Here is a 26,454-nt window from a genome sequence, read left to right as displayed (position 1 = left end):
TCTGCTTGCCTTCACCTGTAGCTGCAAGGTCCCTGCTCTCACCTTTACTGTCATACCATCAGACCTCCTGCTTTGTAGCTGACCCTGTCTGCAAGGCTGGCTATGAGAGAGGGCAAGCCTTCCTCCTGGTAGAGTGCTCAAGCAAGTGATGCTTGAATCAATGGTGAAACATACCATACCATAAACCTATGTTTGGAAGGAGCTCAGTGTTTGGTTAAAACAAGCTGACTTGGGATCAGTCTGTGGTTTATAGTAATGCTGGTATACAATAGCCCAGGCAGGACAGATGCAAGGTGTCTTCTGTCTCTTTAGCGACTGGGCATAATTACCATTTTTGCTCTCTCACACCACATTTCCAAAGGAGCAGTGTGATGTGGGACGTCAGTGTTAGCTGGTGAATTTTGCCCTTGCGTAATTCTAGTACTTTGATTTACATTCCTTCTTATCTTACCCAGTTTATTAAAAATGTGATGGTAATGTGGTAGCTCAATGTATTGACATGGTTTTAAAGTAGATAAGCAAACCATTATGCCTCTGAGGTTGCATAATTCCATGGATTTGTCTTACCTTCAGTGACTGGCATGTAATATTTATTGTACCGTTTATGCTGTTTGTAAGTGCTACAGGCTGGGTGTTGTGTCAAAATGACGTGAGCATTTGGGTCAACATCTCCTTGAATCACCATCATTTTGGCACACTCAGGGGCAAAGGTACTTGTGTGGAGTGTGTTAAGCATCACAAAGCGTGTTGTTGTTTAGAGTCTTGTGATTAGGGCTTCGATCTAATTCTTTCCAATGTAGCGAATGTTTGCCGTCGGTTAACACTGTTGCAAGGACAAAGGGTTTATCTTTCTTTGGCTGGCAATAATGTATTTTCTATTATGTTAGTAGATTTGTTCATTCTCAAGTAGTATGCAGTGTTCCTTTGAAGAATGTCTCTTTTTCAGGTGGTTTCATGGTGACTGTACCCCAAAATGTCTAGATGTCTCTCAATAGCAAAAATTGCTTTGTTATTGAATGTATTCTTTATTAACAGTATCTTGGTGTCTTTTTCTAGTCCTGTTTTACAAAATATGGCACAAGCATCTGATGTGATTTTTATAAGGAAAGTCTCATTTATAATATACATGCAAGTGGACAGAAAAAAATCTCGATTTTATAGTAGTCCATGCCTTTTTTCATAGCTGAAGAACCTTAATGAGCATGATCAGAAGGGACAGGCTCATTGTTTTGTTTAATTTTGATGGAATTTTTCAGAGGTAACAATTGTGTTTGTTATTTATAATTTTGATTTAATTATCTTAACAAATAAATATCTCCATTTTAAGAAATGAAAACAGTATTTGTGGGGCTTCTTTTTCTTCTCTTTTCCCCATTCTCTAACTCAGTATGTCCAAACAACCAAGGTCATTTCCTCTTCCTCTTTATGTTGTTCTGTATAGTCTATTGTCATGTCAACATTTACATCCATTGTCCTCATCTGATATTTCTGGTTATTCTGCTTACTCAATTCCTTTGCTTTATAGCTTAGTCAGTGAGACAAATTTATCTACAGCATTAGTCTGAAAAATTAGCCTGGGACTGAACCTGTACTTTTTTGCCTTCCCAGAACAACCCAGAAACACAACTTTGGGTGCATGTAGGAATCCCAAGGAGACACAGGCATTTTGTCAAAGAGGTTCCCATTCTGCACTTGAATCAGTATAACTGAATCCCACTTGCTTGGACTGGATGTTCTAGTGCTCAGCCTAATACCCACATAAGAGGCCTTGAGTACATTTTCTAAAGCAAATGGTGATTCTAGTATCTGAACATCTGATTGACCTAGCTTAGATGTCTTTAGATTTTCAAGTCAGATGATCAAGCTTGATTTTCTGTGCACAAGCCTCTTCAAGATAGCTGGAGTTTGGCACTGAGTTCCTTTTGAGATTATGAAAACGTCTTCTCTCACTTTACCCGCTACCCCCTGCCGCTTCCCACTGTAAAACCAATGGAAGATATAGGATGAAATTGTCCTGGCCATTCCAGGGACAGTTGGAGTAGGGTTCATCAGCCTGGTAGATACAAAAAAGCAAGCATCACTGTGTATCTTCATTCTATTGCAAGAATTATCCATAACAAAGATAGTCTTTGCTAAAGGAAGAGGGGAAGACAGAAGCTCCTTTTCCTTTAGCCACAATTGTTCTTTTTCAAAAGACTGCCAATTGAAGATGAATGAGTGACCATTTAGCTTCCAGTTCACTCAGGTGTGGGCAGATATAAATTGCTGAAGCCAGGATGAAGCTGAGGATGAAGTCCCAGTGATTGTGTTTATGCTGTAAATCCTCAGATGATGCCTTAACCTTCCTTGGCTCTCCGGCACATTTATTTTCTTTCCCTAAATACATTTTCCTACCCAGTGAGTAAATAAGAATTCCTTGTTATTTTCATTTAATATTTCTTAGTTTTCACAATAGCTTCCAATTCACTCAGGTGTGGGCAGATATAAATTGCTGAAGCCAGGATGAAGCTGAGGATGAAGTCCCAGTGATTGTGTTTATGCTGTAAATCCTCAGATGATGCCTTAACCTTCCTTGGCTCTCTGGCACGTTTATTTTCTTTCCCTAAATACATTTTCCTACCCAGTGAGTAAATAAGAATTCCTTGTTATTTTCATTTAATATTTCTTAGTTTTCACAATATACCATCTCCCTCTAGGTCACTCACTAGATTTCTTCCTGTTATGAGGAGGGACAAATGTCAATGGGGGCTCACAAAATGAGAACTCCCTCCAAGGACTTCTGCCAGATGAGTTGTCAATGAGTGGAAGCTTCTGCACAAGGTCTCTCTGTTGTGTGCTTGCTTGCATAGTGCACATTGGCAATACTGTCTTGGACAGTGGGAAACCTAAGTCAAATCTCCAGGTCCTTGAAGCTACATTTCACTTTCAGCAGGTGAAGTGCTACTTGAAAGCTATGTCTTGCAGCTGCTGTTAGGTTTTTTTCCTCCTGAAGGGAATCATACCTTAGCTATACCACTGACCCCAGGTATATTTTTTCAGCCCTGTGCCTCTTCTTCCTAGGCCTTTACCCTTGTTAACCTAATACTCATTCCTTGTATGAAAATGTTCTGTGGAAAGGCAAAATGTCAACAGTATCAGTACCTCAGACTACCTCCATCTGGCTTTGACAGAAGATGCTTGAATGTCATAGAGAAGGTCGTTGCTGGGAGAAGAGAAGCATACCCAAATGTAGAAAATTTGCTTGGAATCTCACTCTAAAACCTCTTCTACCCAGATTTCCAGCCCACTGTCACATATCCAGCTTGATGGCTTGGTGAGGGCATTCGTTTCTGAGTATGCGTTTCCTTTACTTACTTTCCCAGTTCGCCTCTTCATGGCGTTTTAGCAGATGTGTTACACATCTTCTGTTGCTTGATCTGGATGTCTGGTAGAAAATACACACCTAAATGAAAAGACCAGCTGTCAGTGAGAACTGCAGAATAAGTATTGTGGTGTTAATGAGTATGGTTTAACGGAGATGTTCCCATCTGGTGCAATTGTGCCTAACTCTGTTCAGAAGTTTTATGAAGTTGTTGCATCAGGCTTTTGCACAGGAATCTACCAGTTGGCTGTGGCATGTTTGCTCAAGCCTGTTCAGCAATAAAGAGATTTGAGCCACCATCAGGTAGCAGATGATGCACAGCATGTACTTGACTGCGAAAGTGGTTTATGTGTAACACAAATAACTTCAAGTAGAGGTTTTCAGGAGAAGGTACTAGGATATGACTTAGGAGAAAAGGGTTTGCTTGTCATTTCTGCTACAGATTGCCTGTTTACCTTTTCATCTTGATTAAACTGATACTTCATCAAGCATGTTCCTGTATTGCCCATTCAGTGTGGTAATTATCTTCCCATCATGTAGTGCAGCTTTTTCTCCATCTATGAAGTCATAGGCCTTGAATCTTCTCTCCTCCAGACTAAGACTCCCTAGCCTATTTAGCTATTGTTTTTAATGAAAGCCAGTAAGTGTGATTATCCCTGTTGCTCTTCCCTGCAGTCTTTCTGGTCCTAGTTATTTCTTTTTGAGATAGAAGGTTTAGAATCCTATGCATATTAAGTTACCAGGTGTCTTTTCATTATTTTCAGTGGTTGTCAGGTCAGGCTTTACTCATCTCCAGCTTTTTGCCTCTTCCCTGACAACCTCAAGATCTCCAAGTCTGATGGGTTTAGCAACTGAAACTAAAATTTAGAATTGGAACATTTTTGTCTTTATGGTTTTTTTTAATGTAAATATTCTATTTCATTTATGCATACATCCTGGGTTTTGATGAGAAGGCTTAAGATACCTAGCGTAGACTCCTGACTAAAGAGAGATCTAAATAGAAACCTTAACCTTTTGGATATTTTTTAGAAAGAATATTAGGACACAGTTACTTTCTGTGAAAAGATCCATATGCGCTCTCTAAAGAATAAAGAGAATTATTTTCATTACCCTGAAAGATATTGTGAGATGGAATCATTGACTCTGGTCCACGCTGCTACAGACTCCTTTTATTTTGTAGGCATCTAACAGGAGTAAGACTGTAATTTGTTTTAGTCCCTGTCAACACAATTTGATCCAGTTCTCAAAAAGCTCCATGTAGTATTGTCAATATTTTGATCTGTCATTACATCTACTTTGTACTTTTCATTTATTATGTACCCAAAATGAGCATAAAAACTAGGGTTTTCTTAATCAGTACCAGCAATGTAGACAACTTGCAAAATGGTCAAAAATAGATAAGCACATATATATACTGACAAAGAAAAATTCAATAACGCAAAAAAGTTTCCAGATAATATTCAGGCAAGATATGTGCATAGATTTCTTGGAACTTTGTGTTCACTATTTAGAATTAAAACTGGTGATACTTACAGATGTACCTGTTGAGATTAATCTATACCCATGTTATATATATTTTGTAAGACATAGAGTACTTTCCCAAGAAAGGGAACATTCTTTTATTGTGTTATGCAGGCTTACTACAAGAAAAACATTATAGATGATGAGGAATAGCTATTCAGAATCCCTGTTTTAGAAAAGATCTGTCATGATACTAAAAATAAAATACAACTGTGTATGCCAAATCATCATCAGACTCTGTGTGTGGTGTTTAAATTTAAAAAGTATTTTAAAATAAAACAAAGTACTTGAAAATCAAGTGAGTGTAACATTTTCCAGTAAGGAGATGAGACTGAAAATATGCATGGGAGAGGCAACATAAAGTTCAAAATAGTTCTGTCACAATCTCTTTTACAATCCTATGCCATAACTGAGCATTTTTATCTTGGGTTAATGTATTTTTCAGAGTTCCTTTTAGAATCTAGATCTCTCAAAAATTGTTTCATTCAAGTTATTAAAAACAAGATTTAATTTGAAGGCTTCAACAGCTTGAACATGTATTGTTAGCAAAAGCAATTTTAAAAAATCTAATAACCCATCCATGGTAGTTCAGGCGCTTTGCCATTCAGTGTTAACCACTTGCTTTCCTCACACTCCCCATCTCCAAATCTACCATTTATTGCCATTGTGAACACTTGCTGGCTACTGACAAATGCTTAATGAGAGAAACCGCCTTTGGCGTCATACCAGACACGTCTGGGGACAGGGAAAGAGTGACAAAACATGACAACACAAGGAAATCATGAGTGACAGCGGTATGGCCTTAGGTTCATTGAGTGACATGGCACTTCTGGCTTAGATTGCATGTGGCCTGTCAAATGTGGTTTAGCTCTTGGAATTATTAACTGTCTTGGTGAATAATTATTAGACATATCAACCGTCAGCAAAGTTCATGGCTGATAAAAAAAGACAAGTGCAAAGTTTTTCATGTGGGACAGACTCCAGCAGGCTAGGGTACAGCCTTTGTAGCAAGGGGGCCTGGGCTCCAGTGGACAGCAAGTTAAGTGTTAAGTCAACAACGTGCACTTGCAATGATAGCCACCAACCACACAGTGTAGCCAGGAGGCTGAGGAAGGGGATTTTTCGCACTTGAGGTAATTGTGAGTCTGCACTTGGAGTACTACATCTAATGTTGGATGCCCTGGTACCACAGAGATGATACTGAAAAATTGGAGTGACTCCAGAGAAAGGTGGTATGGCCATGGGGTGGGAGCACAGGACACCCAAAGAGAATGGGGGCAGCTGCCCCTTTGTTCAGCTTGAACAAAGTCTGCAGGGGCAGCTCATGGTGTTCTTCAGGTTCCTGCTGGAAGGGTAAGAGACAGCAGAGCTCCTCTCAAAGGTAAACAGTGAAAGGATGAGAGGCAACAGCCATAGGCTGCAGAAAGGAAACCCACTCTTAGGTATAAGGAAAAAATTTTGCTGTGAGGGTTGTCGGACACTAGACCAGGCACCCAGGCAGGCTGTGGGTTCTCCAGCCTTGGAGATCTCCACCCAGAATGAGACTGGACAAGGCCTGAGCAACCTGCCTGAACCTTGAAGTTAGCTCTGAGCTCCAGACATCCCTTCCAACCTGAATTACGCTGTGAGTAGTAGGGATGTCAATAATACTGCTGTGTGACAAAGTGGACCCCAAAGGGTCAATCCTAAAACTTATCTGGATGTAGGAAGCTACGGCAAGATGCAAAGCTGTTTCTTTACACCTGTGAGATGGAACTGCCAAGAGAAGGGCTTGAATTTCCTTTTCCATAACTGCAGGAGACTACAGCAATTACATCATACCAGTATCATTACAAGAGAGGGCAGAATGTCTTCCTAAATCTCTTTTCTGTTCCAGATGGACTTGTGTAAGAGCACTTCTTTTGATGCTGTTGGCCTGCCTACTTGGAAACTCATTACCTGATGAGACTGCCACTATTTCTTCGGTGGAGCTGTTCAACAGCCTAAGGGACCTCGCTGTTTCCTTTTGCAAGTCCAAATTTTCTTATGCTCAAACCTAACACAGAGAAGGACGACCAGGTGGTGTAAAGGTGTGTATCTCCTCTGTGGGCAGCAGATGGTACAGGCTGGTGGGACAGTGCCAGGGTGGCTGGGATTGGGGGGACAGAGCATCTCCCTTCAGGTTTCTGTGGGATTGGGGCCCTGGTGGATGAGGGTTGGTTTTCCCTTTGCATTCCAGATCCCTTCCTGCTCCCATCTGCTCTGGCCAATGCCACTCAGACATTTCATCTTTCCTAACTTTTTGAGTATGCCACATTTCACCTTCTTTTCCTCTGTTTCATCTCCTACCTCTTGCTGCCTCCCGCTTCTTTCTGTCTCCAGCTTTCTACCTCCCTTCTGGGTCCTGCTGTTTGTGGTGCTCCCTGCCCACTCCCCCAGCTCTGGTCACAGGCTTCGCGTCCTCTCAGCTCCCTGCTTTTTTTCCACTCAGATCCCTACAGGCATTGCTAAAACTGCTGCTCTGCATTAAAGATATTTGACAGACCAAGGCAGATGCTGAAGGGAAAAATGCCACAAAAGTAGCCTGGAGGAAGCAAATACTTTTTCATCAGTGCGTATTTTGATGGTATGAACTCTAGAAAGCTCAGGGCAACTGCACTGAATAAAAAAAAGTATAAATAACTATTTATTCAGTGTACAAAGAAGAGATTCCTGTTTGGAAAAAAATAAAAGATGTATGTAACTCACAGTGCTGGTGCACAAGGGAAGTGGAAGGAGCTGGGAGCTGAATGTTGCACAGACAAACGTAATTCTTGTATTTTCTAATTCTGAAGTGCTTGGCCTCATGATTTACTGTGCTTTGAATGTAGTTCTTTTGGATATAATTTTATGTATACTTCCTCAGACATTTATGTTAGTAATTTTGAATACTTGGTGAGGGAGGAAGAATAACTAAAAAGCTGGAGTAAATGCACAGCCTTAGCTTGATGTAATCCACTGACTGGATCTAGACAAACTTTCACAGGCACTTCTACAGGTACCCACCTGTAAGCAGGTCCTGACTCTAACTGAAGTGTTAATATTAAAGCTTAGCAGCCTTTTGTCAGGGTGTGCTCTACTCTGACACAGTCTGTACCTGATCAGGTCTTCAGACAGAAATAGAAGAGAGAGAAAAACTAGAGCAGGCAGCCACAAGCATATGAGGCTGCTAAGGAAGTAAAAGCAAATAAGACTAATTTTGATCCTCATCTTGCACTGTGAGTTCGCTCCGGTTTGGAGCAGCCTTGTCAGCTCACCAGATCCTGCTGTGGCCCCTGCGATTGCCCAGTTGCATTCAGAGAGGAGAAATGGGCATCTCTTGAGTGCAGTGAATGTCCTCAACTAGATCAGATAAGCTACGCCCTTGAAGAGCTTATTCCTTTCTTTATTACCAGGGCACCTCCTCGTGCTTCAGAAGGTCCATGTTGAATTCTTAGCTCTGGTGCTGAAGAGGTTCCTTTGTGCCTCTGTTTCCTACCTGTAAAATTCTTCCCTTCCCTTAGATTTAGCTTCATAGTGTTACAACTTCATCAAGAATCCTCAGGTGAAGCCACAGTACAAATAATATTGTGTAATAATACAAACATAACAAAAACATAATATAACATACATAATGTGTGATCTTGTCCCTTTGATTTTCTTCCTTTCACACTAGTACTGTTTCTTAAAGCAGTTTATCCTTTTAAAGTACAGAAATAATATTCAGCATTGTACAGTATAGTGCACCAAAATCAACATTTAGAGTGTTCCCATTGCACACAGACTAGTGCCTTATCTTCTAATATTTGATTAATATTCATACAATTGAAAATGAGTGCTCATTCATTCAATGAAAAGCAGCACTGGAATAGACAGAAATTGCAGAAATTGAATTATGACATCTTGGGAGGCAATCTGCTCCCTTCTCCCTCCAAATAAAATAAAACCTAGCCACCAAAAGAAACCCAACCCATACTTTAGAATAGATTGCTCTCAATTTTATCTTGTAACAATGGCTGGCACTATATATCCTGAGCTTAGAAACACAGTTTAGTTCAACTTCTTCACAGGCACTTGACAGTTTAGGTACATCTTGGTAGCACGTAACTGGGACCAACAGCACTCCAGCTGATTTTTGCAATCCTGCTGTATGTCTCCCAATCAATTGTTATCAGCAGAAATTAAATATATTGAAGTATTAGTGGTAATGAAGAGTCACTGCTAGCTGTTGTGATGCCATCCCCAATGTAAAGTTAGCAGATAGCCAACCCTGGGTTGAACAGACTTTAATTTGTCAGGTTGTGTTATCGATCACAGTCGTTATAGTAGACTACTTTGAAGCTATCAAGCTGTGGGATGGAAAGTTGCGTGAGGGTGCTGTCTCCATTTGTCTCGTCAGCATGCTGTACTTCTCAGAGGGTCTGGAGATTTCTGATAGAGCCCTTCGAGAATCCATGGCTGTTGCTGTGAGAGCACAGGAGAGCTTATGCATGTGAGCTCCTCCGGCGGCTGCACCTCAGCATTTGTAATATGGTTCATTTGGTTGGGGGTCACACTCAGCTTCATCTTCTTGATTTGGGTTTTGACATCTTTCTAAGATAGTGTCTTTTCTAACATCATTCTAACATCATTCTGCTGCTATTCTAGGGACTCCCCCACTGTTGATAACAAACTCTATTGCTTTTCCCAAGACAAGGGTCATATATCATACTGTGAAACACTTTGGGGTAGGGAAGTTCCCCAACGGCATGTTATGATCTTTGTGATTGAAGACAAATGGATGTCTAAAACCATCCTCTTTGTCTGTTCTCTCTATTAGTGATGCTCTTCTAAGCACCCAAGGCCTAGCATGTTGAGAACAATTGTTCTGAGCTTTTGATGGATGTGCCAGACAGACTTTGGTCCTTGTCTTTTGGAAACAGAGCGCGGTGACATTGGGTGTGCGTAGGGTGACACTGGGTCCTGTGCATGTCAAAGGAATTGGCAAGTCTGTACTCCCCTGCCCCACAACAGCCAATCCACACTTTATCTTTCCTGAGATAAGGCTTCCTTAGGAAACTGATAGCTGTCTCCTTGTTTTCCTGCAAGCAGTAAACAAAAACGACAAAATCATGACAAAATGGACAGGGACAGACTTCGTTTTCTTAGTGTCATCTTCCTTATTTTAAAAGGAGGCATCTGAAGTCCTGCCTCTCAGAACACAGTGGAAACAACCTCAGCCAACAGTTCCCTCCTCAGAAAACTCCCTGTGTGTTGCTCCAGGCAACTTTGTGTTTAAGCGGTTCTTTTTCTTCAATCCTCTCGGCAGTGTGAGGATGGAGAGGGAAAGCGGCTGCTGCTGCTGCTGGAAGCCTGGTGTTCTCAAACCCTGGCATCTGCTCTCCATCCCTTGCCTCCTGCACAAAGATTCAGATGTCTTCTTTCTCACACGTGGACAAACCAGACTTTTAGACACAGAAGTACTGATCCTTGATGGCTTTGTAGAACTCTTCTGCATTTGTATGCCTCATGGCAATAACGCCCCTATATAAGGCATGCAAGAAATGGTCATAAAAGAGAAAAGCAATGTAGTTTCTGATTTACTACTGCTCTATGTCTATGCTACACTGTGCGTTGCTCCACTTTATCCTAGCCCTATGTAACTTTGAATATTGGCAGCCCTGAATAAGTCAGGGATATAAGTCATATAGACCGGTGTACCGTGCAGTGGGGAGAGAAAGAGGAGTACAGAAAATCTGTTAAAAGGGTGCATTTGTAGATGATGCCAATGTCGCACTTGTGATGAATACTGGTATCCATTCATAGTCCAGATGGGTATTATCTACTGCATGAGCCTGTTATGAAACTTAATATTTATAAAAGCGTGTGCAATTCTGAGTTCATAGATCCCCTGGGCTTAATTCTGCAAACCCTGCTGGCATGAGGCAGAGCTCAGAATAGATGTATTTAGAAAGTGGAACGAATATTATGCAACCTTTTCCACAAATGCCTGTGCAGGCTGGCCATCACCAGTATTTGCTGACAGCAACACAAACCCATTGAACAGGGTGGGATAGCTGATCTAAAATACTCTATGCAAAGTGGCAGAAGGAAGCCTTGTAAACAAAAATTGTTATTATTTGGTATCAGAAGTGATGTCTGTGAACTGGTGTGTGTCCTCTGCTAGGACATCCCTAAAGCAATGTATCTGATGGAGACGTCACAGGCGCCCTCGCTGGCACAGCTGCAATGTTCCCCGATGCCCAGCTGCTCTAGGGACCATGTCAAAATCCAGGGGGTGGTTACAGGTCCCATTGGCATACCCCTCCATGCTGCAGTACAAGGCACAGCAGTAACTTAATACAGACAGGTTATTAAAATTACCTTTTATGAGTAGGGAGTTTTTTTTCTCTGGGCTTAACAGGGAAGAGGAAAGAGCACCATAAACTGTATAGAGAAAAGCAAGGATATATCCCACCACTGAGCTTCGCTCACTATGTAGTTGTGTAAATGCTTTGCTGCAGCCTCAGGGAGGGATGGAAGGTCAAGGGCATGGTGGGACCAGTGGGGTTATGCAGAGTGTGATCAGGCCAGGCTGTACAGAGCACAACACAACACAAGGTTTGCAACATGAAGCCTGGAAGTATCAATGCAAATTGCTTTAATAGCAGGTGGTATGCACAAGAATTACAGTGCTGCCTTCACCAAGCCAGAGATCTTTCTTTACTGTTCTCTCAATTTCAAGGCCAGTGGTCTTAGCATTTCAAGTAGATGCTACATACACAAGGATAGTTTGGAAGCAACCTTGGATAAGACCCAGCAGTCTCAATGTGTGTTTTTGAGTCTGGCCTTGTTGAGTCAGTAATATTTTAATAACACTATTAGCCTTCAAAACATTGATCTCTCTTTTGTGTCTTCTACTGGAGGTTGTTATTGACTATCACTGGTGCTACTGCTACTGCTCCAGCAAAGACACTGCAGGTCCATAAGGGCTGGAAAGGGCCAAGAAAAAGGGGAATCCCATGGGAGATGGGATTTCCTGGCCACAGGAGCGTCCTGTATGTGCATGTAGGAATCATATATATCATCATACACTTACGAAACTTCAGTGGGCAGGGATACAGGCTGGGCACCTGAAAAGAAGCAGAGCACATCTTTTTCTCTTGTGTACCTCAGGAAAAGCCTCATAATTTTGATCACCACCCAGCTAAGCAAGCTGTGAAGCCCTCGGGTAAAAGGGCATTGTCCAATCATACTGTAGACTCCAAGAAAAAGAAATAATTCATTGTCTCTGGAGCCAGCAGGGCAATGTCTGGAGGCTAATGAAGATTAAGTTCATGGAGGTAGTTAAATAAACAATCATCTCCAGCATAAAATTGGTAGTGGAATAGATTTGATTAGTAGGCAAAATTTGGGAAGATATCTGCACTGCAGAGAGGTGAGTCAGAGGGGATGTAAATAAAAAGGAGTTCTGCAAGTCCAGTAACTAAAGCTGGTTGACTTCTGTATCCATTTTTTGGTCTCAACTAGCTGATTTTCTGGACTAAAATACCCTTTGCTTGGTTCAAGTTCAAACCAGATAATAATTTTTCTTTCAGCTGTTGAAATACTGAGTAGTAGCAACTGATGGCAATTGCTTGGGCAGGTTCCCATCGCTGGCCCACTCCACACAGCAAGAGCCTCGTGTTGACACTGCATCAGCAATGTTCTGGCAGTATGGAAACAATTCGGGAAAGATCTTTAGATCTTTTTTTCTTTTCTTCTTCTATTTTTTTTTCTTTTTATCCTTTTCTAAAATATATTATCAAATTGCCCTGCTATCTATGTGTGGATGTGCACATGCATTTAGCCTTACTAACGGACTAATACAGGACCAACTACGTTCTGCCTCAGTCTCACTTCTACGTTGAAAGGACTGGGTTTTCAAGGCTATCACTTGTCTCCTGTCCCCAAGATGCCTTTTGTGTACATTCCCAGATGTGTCTCTGTCTTGAAAATGCTGAGTTTGAGTCCAGTTAAAGTTCCAGCGAAGAAAGCTTCTGGAGGAAAAGGTGGAAATGTTCCTTACATGGAGGAATAGGTGGACCTCTTTTTGCAGCTTGCTTAGAGAGCAGGGCATTTACTATTTCATAACTTGCCAGATCAATGTTTTCTTCTTCCCTTCTGCTTCTCATTAAGAAATATGATTGTTGAAATCTGTCTCAAGAGATAATGCAATTAGAAGGAATGTGTTAATATTTTAATCCATTTCCAATAGTTCATAAACCTTTTGCCATGCAAATAATGAAACAGAATATGAACTAGACTTTTCTGATTTCAGACTGATTGTGAACCATATAAATCTGATGTGTAAAGGGAAAAGTTCACTTCTGTGTTAAAGAAACTTGTGGACAGACGGTTTGGATTTAAAGAGAAGAGTAGCATAGTGGGATTTCTGGAAAAATTACACAGGATTAATAAAAGCTGAGTTCAAGCTCAGTTCACCAAAAATCTGAAGGCAAAAGAATTAGAAACTCTACTTCAGTTTGATTTGAAAAGAGCAGAAATGAAACTGCCCAGAAATATATACTGAAAAATATTGCTAGTAATTTACATTACTGTCAAAATTGTTGGCAATTATCAAAATCCCTGTAAGCCTTTAATATTGTTGTCAGGCTCAGATTATTGTTTGTGGAGGGTTAGTATACATTTACCCATTCAAAGACAGACTTCCAGAGGAAGATTAAGCTGTACTCAAGTGCTACCCGAGCAGTGTTAGAGAAGCACATATGAAATAGAAATCATTAGCAGAGTTTAGAGTCGAAAGTTGTTGATACTCTCTTGACATGTCCTTTTTCAGATGTGAGAACCTGAACGCTAAATACCTAATCTTAACTTTTTGTTACGACAACAAAGGATTAAGGTCTGAATTTTCAAAAGGATCCCGTGGTAATTTAGCTAAATTCTGGGCGGTTTCCAAATTCAGCCTGAGGCATTGCTGGGACCTGGTTTTCAGCAGCTGTCTGCTCTACTCTTTCTAAGAAGGGTGCTGCTCTTGGACAGGCTCTTTCACTTAAACTTGCAACAACTTATCCTTCCAAAATCACTAAAAATACAGCTGGCTGTGAGGATGATTTTTTGTTTTGTTTTCCTGAAAGAAGTAAATATCCCTTACAGAGCTTTCGTATCATTCTGCAAGAGCTAGGTGTGTTAGCAAATGCAGGAGTCTAGGAGGGCAAATCCCACGTAACTGATTAATGTAACCACTATCCACAGCTATTGACACTGGCTGACATCCGATATTGGGGGGAAGTTTATATAACACTTAGAGGGCCATGCACAAAGCTTTTTGTCTAAACACATGCGAGGCTATTTGGTAGCTGAATAATGACTTGACTGTAGCAGTAAATGCCAGAGTAAGAGCATTCATTTCAGTAGGGGAAGAGGGGTCTAAATGTAGTGTAACAGCGTGGCTCCTGGTGTTTTGGGTTGTCCTCAGTGAATTCCCATGCTGGACAAATGAGGATGAGTTATGATCCGCTATTTGTCATTGCCGGAGACTTTATGGCTGCATCTGTACTAGTAACCTCTGTGGTGCCTGGGCTGGCTCCCAGGCACAGGAACACAATCATTTATACTAGCAAGCTGTCAGCATGATCCCACGCCTTTGCCAGCTGGGGGTCTCCCAAATGTTTGTCAGGCACAGTTTAGGAATTAGGAAAATCCTAGGACCATTCCCAAAAGCACTTTGTATGCCAGTCTCTTGTTTTCAACAGAAGTTTGCTAGTTATGGATGTGGGCAAGATTGACACAGGGCCCAAGGAAATCACTGGGCATAATTTATTAGTATAGGCGTAGTCTCTGGGTCCGTCATCTGTTGAAAGAATGTTTTGGAAAAGGATAATGCCTTTAGTTCCTGCTTTGCAAATGTGAAGAAAATTGTTGCTGGTAGTTATGGCAGACAAAAGTGAACCAAAAACATCCACAAACCGCTCATACTCTTCTGGATCTGGATTTGGGAACTGAGTCATTTAAAGAATAAGGTGAAGTAGTTTGGGGTCTGTATGGGAGGAAAGAGTGGTAGATGATTGGTTGGGGCTTTCTTACTTTCAGTTTCCAACCCTGACTTTTGACATCCCCATGATATGATGTGGAACACCACAATATCAGCCACGAGAGCTGTCTCAGTATTTGCACAGGCCTGAAGCCCAGGCTCCAAAGCATGGGGTTCTCATGACTTTTGCGCGTTCTATTTATGGACCTAAGACACAGTAAGGTAGTGTTGGGAGTTTGAGAGCAGGTTAGGCTGTGCAGTCATGCATACCGTGTCTAACTAGATGATTATACCTTCTACCCCAAATTAAAAACCCATTGCTACTATGGCCTATGATATATATCAGCAGGTATCTCAATAGCGGTATTAGAGCTGACAAAATGCAGAAAGGTGCCTTTCTAAGTCCTGGGTGCACTGCAGCAAGCACAGCCCTTTTGCTTGCCCGTGCACATCAGCCTGTTGGTAGCACTAGGGGAGTTAGTTAGAGACAAGGTGGTGAGATCCACCAGTGCAGGGTGGAAGTGCTTCCCGCACTTCTCCCTCAGACAGACGTGTGGACAAGACGGGGCATGAGGCACTCTGTTCGCCTAGTTTGAACTGGTTCAGTGCAGAGCTTGTCCATGTCCCCCTGCCTTACCTGTGTCAGCCAACAAGAGATTTTTAGCAGCTTTTAAATTTCCTATTCCACCCTGCCAAGGGGGCTCCAGGGCAGAGCATAGGCCATAAAGATATTTGCAAAAGACACATTAGTCACTGACTCCAGTGTGTAAACAAGTCATTAAAAAAGGAACTGTCACAAGAGAGAAGCTTTTTCTGCAACAATTAAGATGACTTCTGCGAAGCAATTAGATATGCAAAGATTGCATAGGCATTCATCTTACGCATCCTGATAGATGAAGGTAATCTCTTGCAGTGTGTAGTTGTTACTACAACTGGTAGTTTATTTTGGTGTAGTGGGGATATCGTGGGTTTCCTAGAGCAGTCGTGCTCTTCACACTCACAGTAGCAGGCAGGAACCAGCTCCTACGATCCATGTGTTTGCAGACATGGAAGTTACAGTTAGAGAAGCTCTGAGAAAGGACATGGGTAAAAGTCTAAGAGGAAAAATGCCACCAGTAAATCCTGTTCTATCTGGGGCAGATGTGTACAAGACTAGGGAAGAAGAGCACTAGAGAAATGCATGAAATAAGAGCAATGGATGAACACGCCCTCTTGATTTGGAGTGAGGCATGTTTTTTTGGCTAATTAGTGGCATTATTTTTTTCATGAAAAACAGAGTGGAAATCTCAGGAGAGTAAGCCTTTGGGAACGGTTCAAAGGTATCCTAGCTGGAGCAAAGCAATAATGCAGGGACCCACCCTTAGTGTTTTCCCACTTCTCCCTCCATGACCAGCTGGATCTCAGATCAGGCTCTGCATTTCAGCCAGTATCTGAAGCTTGGGGCTGGCTCAAAGGGAGAGATCCAGTTGTGACAGAGATTGTTTCCTGGTGACTGGCTTGGAAATGTCGAACTGTTGAAAACAACACATAAAATTCAGTGCCACTGAAATATTTTTTGCAAAACAGGGTAAAACGTGTAGCAGAATATTCTGTTCTCGTGAGGAGCTCAGGGGAAAATTAGTGGAAGCTAATTTTTTTTGCCTGATTTTAACTAGCTTTGAAGGAAGTGAAGGAGGAGCTGAAAACTCCCTGCACTCATTTTCTCTCTTAAAGTCATGCTCCTGTGGAGCCAAGATGATCTGTCTCGATCTGTCTTTGATTTAGTCTGACACTTTGCAGTTTATTTTTTATGTTGATCCTGTCTCTTTCATTTTCCATTTACTATTTTCTTCCTTTTTTTCCCTGTTTTTATCCACTTCAGGTATGGCTTATATTTTGAAAGCATTTTTTCCCTCTCTTCTGTAAAAATGCCAGAACAGCAGCCACGGAGTGCTGGTCCGAAGGCAGCAGAAAAGCCAAGGCTGTACACAGCTCTGACAACCTGACTATCTTGGCAGGACCGCAGCCAGTCCTTGGCTTTGCTGCCGAGAGTGCAAACTCGTGCTGTTGGCAGCCTCTCCCATGACGTTTAACAGGGTGGACAGCTGCTTGCTGGGAACTGTGCTGGAGCCTCCAGTTCAGTTCATAGCAGCTCTTCAGAAACTCCATCTGGTCGCGAAAGCTTTTGGTTAGAACTCTCTCGCAGGCTGCCGCTGCAGTCAGCCTTGATGTCTATGTGCAGCTGGCACTGTGAAGGTCCACAGGTGCACAGATGCTCAGGAGGCCACCAGTGCACTGGCACAATCCAGATTTGCACTAGAAACAGTAGATCCTATGGTTTCTGACACTAATAGGTTGCCTTCTGCAATGCTTCCACCATGTCTGGTTTGCAGATTCATGGGTATTTCTGATACTACACCTGTCCCACTGCATCTGGTACAATTGTTGCTCTCACTTCACTTTTAGAATACTTTCTTTTTACTATTGCTGATTTTTGTTTAATTTTCCCATATTTAAGGCTTTTCACCATGAATTACTTTTTCAGTTTTATTTTACTTGCCTATGGATTTTTTGGGGGGGTCATTCATATTTACGTTTTACATATCCCAATCTACATTAAGCGTGTTCTCCTATTCGTAACATCCATTTGCAACATGTCATGACTATTCAGCTGTGGGTAATACTGGAATGATTTATTTTGTGACCAGAACTGCAATTTGCCTACTTCCAGTTCCTAAATTAGCTGCCACCCTTAATAAAGTCAAGTATTTCTTAGCATAAAAATAAAATATCTCCACATCTACTCACCTCTGGGTTATCCGCAGTTTGATTTCCCCGCAGCCACTCTCCTCACTGCCATGCTCCCAAGGAAACACTGCCCTCCGATGTTGCAGATGGGATGAGTTTTGCTGGTCTGAATCCAAACTCAGCAGTTGTGCTCAGCCAGGTCATTTATTTTTTTTTCAGCTGTTTAGAGCACAGACGTTGACTTGGTGAAAACCGCCCGGCCATTGTTCAAAGCTGGCAAGCCCTGTTGTGGCTCTCGTCATGTGCGAGCTGCCAGTGCCCTCACCAGAGCCCTGTTCCCATGCAGACCGGTGGCGATCTTCACCAAGGAGGACACTGCTTTCTGGGGAGCGTTTGCCAACGTCAGCATCTTCTGCCAGAGAGAAGCACCTTACGTGGGACTGTGGCAGGAGTGGAAAGAGGTGAATTGGAGCAACCTGCTTCTGCTCTGAAAGAGTCCTTAAATGCAGACATGTGAGTGGCAGGGTTTCATTCTTTAAAAGGTCAATTAAGCCTTTGTGTTTTCTTCCTTGGTTATGTTGGGTTGGCAGAAGTGGAGAAAACAGTAGCAAAAGAGTTATTTTGATGTAACCTCAGTACAGCCTAGTGAAATCAAAGCTACCCTCAGGTCCAAATTGCCTTTGGTTACTGCAGGCTGCTGCAAGGTTATTCTGCTGAGACTGAAACTTTATCTCTTGTAGGAGCAGTGCAACAGAATCCATACAGCAATGACTTTCTGCAGCATTTGTTCTACTCTCCCCTCTAAAAGGCAGATCGGAATATGTGAAAGTGGCTATAGACCAGCCTCATGAAGAAAGTGGCAATTAGGGATCCCAGGGCTGTTTTGTTGGCTTTCTGTGGACATGAAGATGTTCACTGCTGTCCTCATTGTCCTGGTTTCGGCTGGGATAGAGCTAATTTTCTTCTTAGTGGCTAGAATAGTACTCTGTTTTGGATTTAGTACGGGATTTAGTGTGAGAAGAATGTTGATAATACACTACTGTTTTTAGTTGGTGCTATGAAATCAAGGACTTTTCAACTTCCATGCTTTACTAGTGTGCGGGTGCACACAAAGCTGGGAGGATGCATAGCCAGAGCAACAGGTCCAAAATGACCAATGGAATATTCCATATCATGCAACATCATGCTCAGTACATAGATGAGGGCTGGCCGGGAAGCTGGCTCTTGCTATTCCAGGATTGTGGTTTCAGGATTTCTCTCCTCCAGGATCACTAGCCAGGGATGGGCTGGGCATTGGTCATCGGGTGGTGAGCAGTTGCCCTGTGCATCACTTGTTTGTATATTCTGTTATTATTACTATTTTATATTTTATTATCTTTTTTTTTTCCCAATTATTAAATTATTGTTATCTCAACCCACGAGTCTCTTTAACTTTCCAATTCTCTCTCCCGTACCCTGGGGACAGGGGAGAGAGAGCGAGCGGCTGCGTGGTATTTGGCTGCCTGCCGGGTTAAAACCATGACACTCGTGTTGCACATGTGTGGTAAGCATAACATCCAGGCAAAGAGGAGTTGTCCTTACTGAGGGTGGAGGCATAGGAGCGGTCTGGATCCTACCCAAAACCCAGCACAGTCCCTCCCCCCGCCATCCCAGTGCTGAGCCCTGGGGTATTTGGTTTGGTCAAGGCAAGGTGATTGGGCCAACCACCACGTTGGCCATGTCTTGCAGCGGGTTGGGCTGGATTAGGAAAAACTGAGCATCCACCCAGGTGTGGAGGGCAGCCTGAAACCACCCCCAAAAATGCTGCTGCTTTCTGTGGCTGCCTGTGCATGAGGCCCTGCCAGGGCAGGCAGCTATCAGCCCCCAAAACAAAGTGCTCTCTGAGCTTTTCTCCTGCAGACACCCACTGCTCAGAAAAATCGTGCCTTTATACATGCTAGCACCTCTGTGGGAGAAAGTACTGCTTTCAGAAAGGCTGGTGGCCCAGTGAGACCCCATCTATGCTGTATTTTGGGGGCTGAGAGTACTTTGAGGCTATAGAAACAATTTAGAAAGGAAAACCATTATTGTTTTCAAGGCATTGCTGGTAGGATGAGAGAAGCACCTGGATCTTAATTTCTAGCAAACAGTGATATATATTGCAGGCTAGGTGCCATACCTTCACATGCTCTGTTCTGTAGCTGAGACACAACTTTCAACAGAATAAATTCTTACAGCTCCCTGGAGCCTTTCATGTCTTTTCTTTTTTTTCCCCTCCTCTCATTCCTCTCTCCTTTTTTTTATGTCTCAAGATTTACCTAAGTTCTTGAGGAGTTTTTGTTGGTTTCCTTTCCAGAATAAGCTGACACATACATTTAATCTTGTATACCAAGATAGTCTCCCACATAGGTGCTTGAATATCTTCTGGTTCATTGTGCGCTGTTTGGAAAGAGGTCTGAAGTAAAGTAAGATAGTCCCCTGGCTCTCGTCCTGAAATATGGGTGTTGGCATAGAGGATTTTCACCAGTAGACCCAGACCACCTCTACTGGCAGTGTTTTGCTGGGATATGCGGAGTCTGGATTCCCTTTTTGCTGCTTGCAGCAATTCATAGTGAAAAAGCTTCTGTAGCCATTTGAAGTGACATTTTCAAGCCTCAGAATTTGTTCTGCAGGGAGGTGGGATCTTCACCTCTCCCACTGCTGGTGCCAAAAACCTCTGCTCTCAGCCTGCACTCTCCTGTATGGCTACACCAGTAGATCCCATTGTGGGCAAGGAGGGCCAGGCAGCCCCAGTCTTCCTGCCTCTTCTGCACTGCCTCCACAGAGGTAATCTTTGATTTGGTGAAGTATTAATTTTTTCTGACTTAGAAGTCTGCAAAGAAATTGGACTGTCAGCAGGTATTTTTATAGCTCTTGGGTTTCTTTGCTGTAAATAGCAGAAGAGGTAGATTTCTGTCCTCTCTGAGGATTTCTGAATGCTCAAGTGATAGAAGTTGAAGTTGTAAATCCTTCCTGTATGTAATATCAGGTAATACCAAAAAATAGACTAAACTATATTACAATTAATCACAAATCTAATAAGCAGAGGCCTGTGTACAAAATATGGGGCTGTAGATTAACTAGGGAAGCTTGCAGAAATGTTTACTTTTTGTAACTGTAGTGACAGGATGACTTGGGAGTGACGTTTACTTTAAAAAATCTCTCTCTAGAACTATAAATCAACCAGTGTATCAATCTATCTAACCCGTTTTTGAGAATCAACTGACAAGTTAAGAACTCTGACACCTTACTCTCCCTGTAATAGAGAAATAAATACTTTAAGAGGTCTTGAAAAGGGTTGACTGATTTTAATGTATTGAGCCAATTGCTTTTAGAGGTCATCTCCTCCACACCTGAAAGTAATGGGACTCTGGCTCTGTGTTCATCTGACACATCATCTGTATCATTTTCCTTTTGTGCCTGCTAACAGAAAAGTACCAAAAGTGATGACCTGAGAGCTGACAATATCTGACATGATCAAAGAGCAAGAACATGGCAGGTCTGCACAGTCCTTTGAGGGAGAGGAGGGGTCTGGAGGTGAAAAACAGCATCAGGAGGATCATAAGAAGCCCTTGTGCACAAGGGGAATTTGGTGGCCACATCAGTCTTTGGCACAATCCTTGTTGACTGCTCACCTACATTAGGAAGGATCAAGAGAGTCATGATCCTTCCCTCTCCCACCTACGTACCCTAAACCACAGTCACAACTGGGGGTGGATGGTGTGTGTAGGCAGCCTGCAAGGGAAGGGCTGTGCTCAACCCTTGCTTGTTGTGCCCTGTTCATCCTCTGCATGCCATACCCTGGGCAAGGATGAGTGATCTGGTGTCATACGGGTGATGGAAGAGGGGCTTCATATGGGTGCTTGCATCCCTAGCCACTGCCATTTCTTAACTATGAAGTGTCCTCTTCTGTCCTGGGCAGCTCAACAACTGTCCGGGGAACTATGACATCGTGTTAGCCATGCTACCCCGCTGAGAGTTTTCCCAAGGAGAAGACTGAATTTTTCTGACTGAATCCCACAAACCTTATTAGGATAACTCTTACTAATGTGTTGCTAAAGAGACAATTATCCGGAGGAGGAAAATTATGTGCTCAGTTTGTCTGAAACATTTTAAGAACCAAGGTCAGTGCTGGAATAAAAATTCAGCATCAGTTTACATGCCACCTTCATCAGTGTGAAACAGCCTGTGAAACCTCAGCAGCTGAAAGCAAGCCAATCACCTGGTCATGGAGTGTGCTCTTCTGCTTTCCTATGCAAAATTGCTACCCTGGAAAGTAGATGCAGGAAAGCCTCAGTAAGTAATTTCATTAAGTAATTACTCCTGAAATGGTCACTGAAATAGTCTTCACACCTTGTCTTGGAAAACTGTGATTGTAAGAGGACAAATGTTTTCAGTGTCATCTGAGGTGGAGGTTGTGTGCAAGTGTGGTGAGCAGTGATTCCAGCTCTGCTGGTGACACAGCAGTTCTGCTAGAGGAAAAGGATCAATTAAAATTTTCTCAGTGACAGGCCAGGCCCTTTGTAGTAGGCTTTACAGAACAGGTCAGTGCTCTCGCTCCCTCAGTGGCACAGTTTATGCCCCACTTGAATTCTTGATTTGCTGCCTACCTAAGGGATAACTGAGTTTAAGGATTTTTTTTTTTAACACCTGCATGCTAACTTCTTGAATGTTCTCAACACCCTGTGCTGGGATGGTTCCCTGCCTCTCCAGGACTCCACATAAGGTACTAGGAATATGTGAGACCTCTACCAGGGAAACTCTGAATGGTCTTGCTTTTGATGCATTGCTTAAATGTGGTCTGTAATGGCCTTCAGCACATGGAGCTCTTCCCCTGGTCCTGTGGGAGCTGTCTAAAATAAAATGATCTCCCAGCAGAACCACAACTCCTCCCCTTGAGGTATAGCTGGTGGTGAGCCAAGGCCCAGTCTGGTTCAGAAGAGCTGTGTGACGGTGATCACATTTACTGAGAAAACTGTTTTTGAGTTCTGAGAAAGTACATGGGCTAAAGCTATGCAAGATGGGAAAAGTGAAATGATGTTGTATTGGTGATATTAGCAACCAGAGTATTCAAAAGAGGACTACTGACATGAAATGGTACAAAACCCTAAGGAAAAAAAAAACAGAACCAGAAACAACTCAATGATCAGCCTTTCCCAAGAAACCACAGAGGTCTACACTTGTCCAGCTGGTTGGTACCTGGCCAGCAGGTGAGTTACACTTATGCTAGCAGCATGTAGTCCTCACTATCTACTGGGACTGTTGGCCAAGAAGTGGTTGCTCTGTACCCAGATATTGTGTGTATGCTGCTTGCAAAGTCCCTTTGCACCTATCTGAACAGAAGTGACCCAGTGAGGGATGGTTAGAGAGGGAAACTTTCATAAGCTGGAAGGGAACCAAAGCAGGCAACTGGTGTTTCTGATGGCTTCTGATACTTCTGACAGAAGTATTAAAAAGTTTTTTTTTTTTAAGATGGTCTGTCAGTAAGAGCCACAGTAATTCATGGAAATAGTTTCAGTGATGAGATAACTTCACTGGTAACTGTATGCACCTCGTTTCTACTTGAAAGTCATCTGACTTCATGGTAAGGTCACTGGATCTTCTTGTGCCTGCCTGCTAGATTGAAGAAAGCTATATTTGCACATATTGGCGGACCTATAATCATCATGCCCCTGCTGCCTCACTAAATTTAAATGTGAGCTCCTCGAGGCTGGTTGCAGAATTTGTTGCAATACTTTAACAACTCCCAGATTCCTTCCTTAGTCTTCTACTTTCTCAAAACTTTCTTGAAATATGGACAGCAAAGCAGTTTGTAGTATTTCAAAAGCATTTGTACCAGTACTAAATGCAGAATTAATAGAGTATGAACTATCATTGTCTGGATTTTATCCTAACAGAAGGTTACATTTTAATTACATCAATTCATGAAGAAGTTTTTATTTCCTTCCTTCTTCATACAGCTTATTAAATTGTTTTTATACAGTGATAATCTAATATTCTTATAGATTTCAAATGTCATATCAACTGTAATGGGTATGTTTAGATTGTAGCATTGTTCTAAAGACTAAGCCTAAACTTCAAAACCTGATCAAGACAGTAAGTAAAAACGAAGACAGTTACTCTGAGCAGGTTTCTCTTTCAATTTAAAGTTAGCTTTGCTCTGTGCCATGAAGCCACAACGGATGCACTAGTATAGACACATATCATAGGTTGGAAAGCAGCCTGTGCTTCAGCACAAGCAATTTTGTACTCTTTTAGTACGTATGGGACATTCTGTCCAAGAATTTATATATATGCACATACGGTCATGGTATATTCATATAGTGTCAGTGATGAAGCAAAAAGACACATTTTTGATTTGGCTCATTTGATTGTCCCCATGGTGGGCATTTGGCTATTACTTTTGGCTAATCAATCAAGCTCTCTTGAATGGTCTCTCTTTTCCATGCAGAGAGAACCTTCATGTAGAACACATCATTTATGGAGCAATTAGTCAGCTGTGCAAGACCTGACTATTGGGATAATAAAAAATAGGAAACTTTTTCAACTGTCAAACAGTTGACAGCAATTGTCTAAATGGGTAAATTACAGTTCTTTTGGTAATTCATATCAGTTTGGCCTAGAGCAATGCAGATGTTTTGCAATCGCGAAAAGCAGACACTTGGAGATGGGAACAATGGGCACAAATTAATTGTCATTTCAAGTGAAAAACATGCTTGGGAAACATATCAAACATTTAACTAATACCACCCAACAAAGCATGAAATCCCTCATGCTGATGTTATTCCTACTGCATATGCCCTCGGTCTAATATAATATCGTTGCTATATTTTCTTTATCCTGTTATTACCTTTCTGCCTTCTCCCAGATAACAGCTGTTTCATTGTTTTATGTTCTGATTAGCTGGTCATTTAACAGACCTGCAAGAGAAGGCAAGATAATCAGATGGTGAAACCTCCAGCTTCCACCCTGAGCCATGATAATGGGCTTTGATCCCCCCCCCCAGATGACAGCAGGCAGTAGGATGATAAGGCTTCCAATTTCCTTTTCTTGATAATCATGGTTGCAAGCATGGGAGCTAATCTTTGCAGCAGTAAGTCTAATTGAAGTAGGAAATTTTCCAAATTAGAAAGTTCCTTATGAAAGCTCTCCTTTAGTGAGAGTATAGCTTCAACATTTCATGGATTTACATGGCAGGGGAACACATACAGGACTGAAGAAAAACTGAGTTGTTGGTTCAGATGATTATAGCTGTGCAGAAATTCTGCTGATTCAGGAGACAACCTCCAGCCAATCTTTGTTCTCATGAACAAGCTTGCATAAGTTCTCAAAGAATTAACCACTAGTGATTTCAGCATTAAAAACAAAACAAAAAGTCTGGTAGTCAGTGGGAAATTACAGCTGACTGTCAGAAGTCTTCTTCAAATCTCCAGTAGCTGAATATTTTGGGAAGATAAAATGTACATATGCTGTAGTGCAGCAAGACAGAGGTATGCTAGGGTGGGCTGGCATGAATCGTGAGGAATCCAGGATGCTTTCAGTGGCAACGGAAGGCGGACCTGAGCCAGGGGATAGAAATATAGTCTGGTGACATTGTTTTCAGATTAAAAACACTTAGGAAAAAAAAAAAATCTACTTCTGACTAAATATATTAATTTTCTTGTAATTTTAAAAGAGAATTACAGAAGGCGTGCTGCTTTCCACCACCTAGACATGTCCTGAAACTCAGTTCAAAACCTGAACTTAAAATGATTTGTACTGAGCACTCCTTATTTGTCTGGCTCATTTTTATTCCTGAGTTTTCTGGTATATTCCTTGGAGATGGGTGTGATAAGAAAGAGAAAAAAAAATATTCCTAGGTTAGTTCAAAAACAGGGCTTGAGAGGATGATGTAGTGTCAAAGCATCATGACAGAGTGATTGTGCTGAAGTTTTTTTTCTGAATACTTTGTGCTACCACTTCCCCAGTTTTTTCTCTTTTCTCTGCATGGTGAGATCTTGCCCCATCTCTGTAGTGCTTCCCTGTGGAAAAAACTTCTGAGAAGTTCCCTCCCATTCCCCCCTCCAAAACCACATTTGATGCTCTATGGTATCACTGTTTCTGATATTTTGTGCTCCTAGAAGACAATTATAGCTCGATAGTGCTTCTCTCTATTAATGTTCTTCAACAGATGCTGAGATGATTTCTTCTTAATCACAAGTATACTACTTGTTTTTTTTCCAGGTTTATTTTCCCCTCATCTTCTATTCCTATCTGTATGGACCTCATTTGGAGACTGCCTGGCAAGCTTTTCTGGTGGAACAGCTCCATATTGCCACCGTATCCCTACATTGCTTTCTTTTGGCAACATCATTATTTATTTGGCCACAGCTGAAACTGAGCTGCGGTATGACCTGCATGATAAATTCATTTTTAAAAAGAGAATTTGTGCATTTTCAGTATTGCTTGTGCATCTTGCTTGGTCCTGGTGCCCAGGGTACAAAAGAGAAGTAACAGGCAATATTATATTACAACAATTTCATCATGAAGCATGATGAAATACAGATGAAATAACAGTAGATGGGATCCATGTGTTGCTAATGTGTCCTTGGTGTAAGGCCAGAGCTGCACTGCGATATTGAATTAGTAAGTAAAAATAAAACCTTAGATACCGCACCACCCTTGTGATCAGTGCACTCCTTTGCAAGAACCAGCTTTTTCTAAAATAGAAGACATTATTCAATTACTCTAACACCAAAATATGAGTTGTCTACTAAACCAAATTAAAGCAAGGGAAGATAGAGATCTCTAATTATTATGCACATAAGCCTTGTTTTCA

Source organism: Nyctibius grandis, chromosome 5, assembly GCF_013368605.1.
Source record: "Nyctibius grandis isolate bNycGra1 chromosome 5, bNycGra1.pri, whole genome shotgun sequence".
NCBI lineage: Eukaryota > Metazoa > Chordata > Aves > Nyctibiiformes > Nyctibiidae > Nyctibius > Nyctibius grandis.
Note: the sequence above shows the minus strand (reverse complement) of the source record.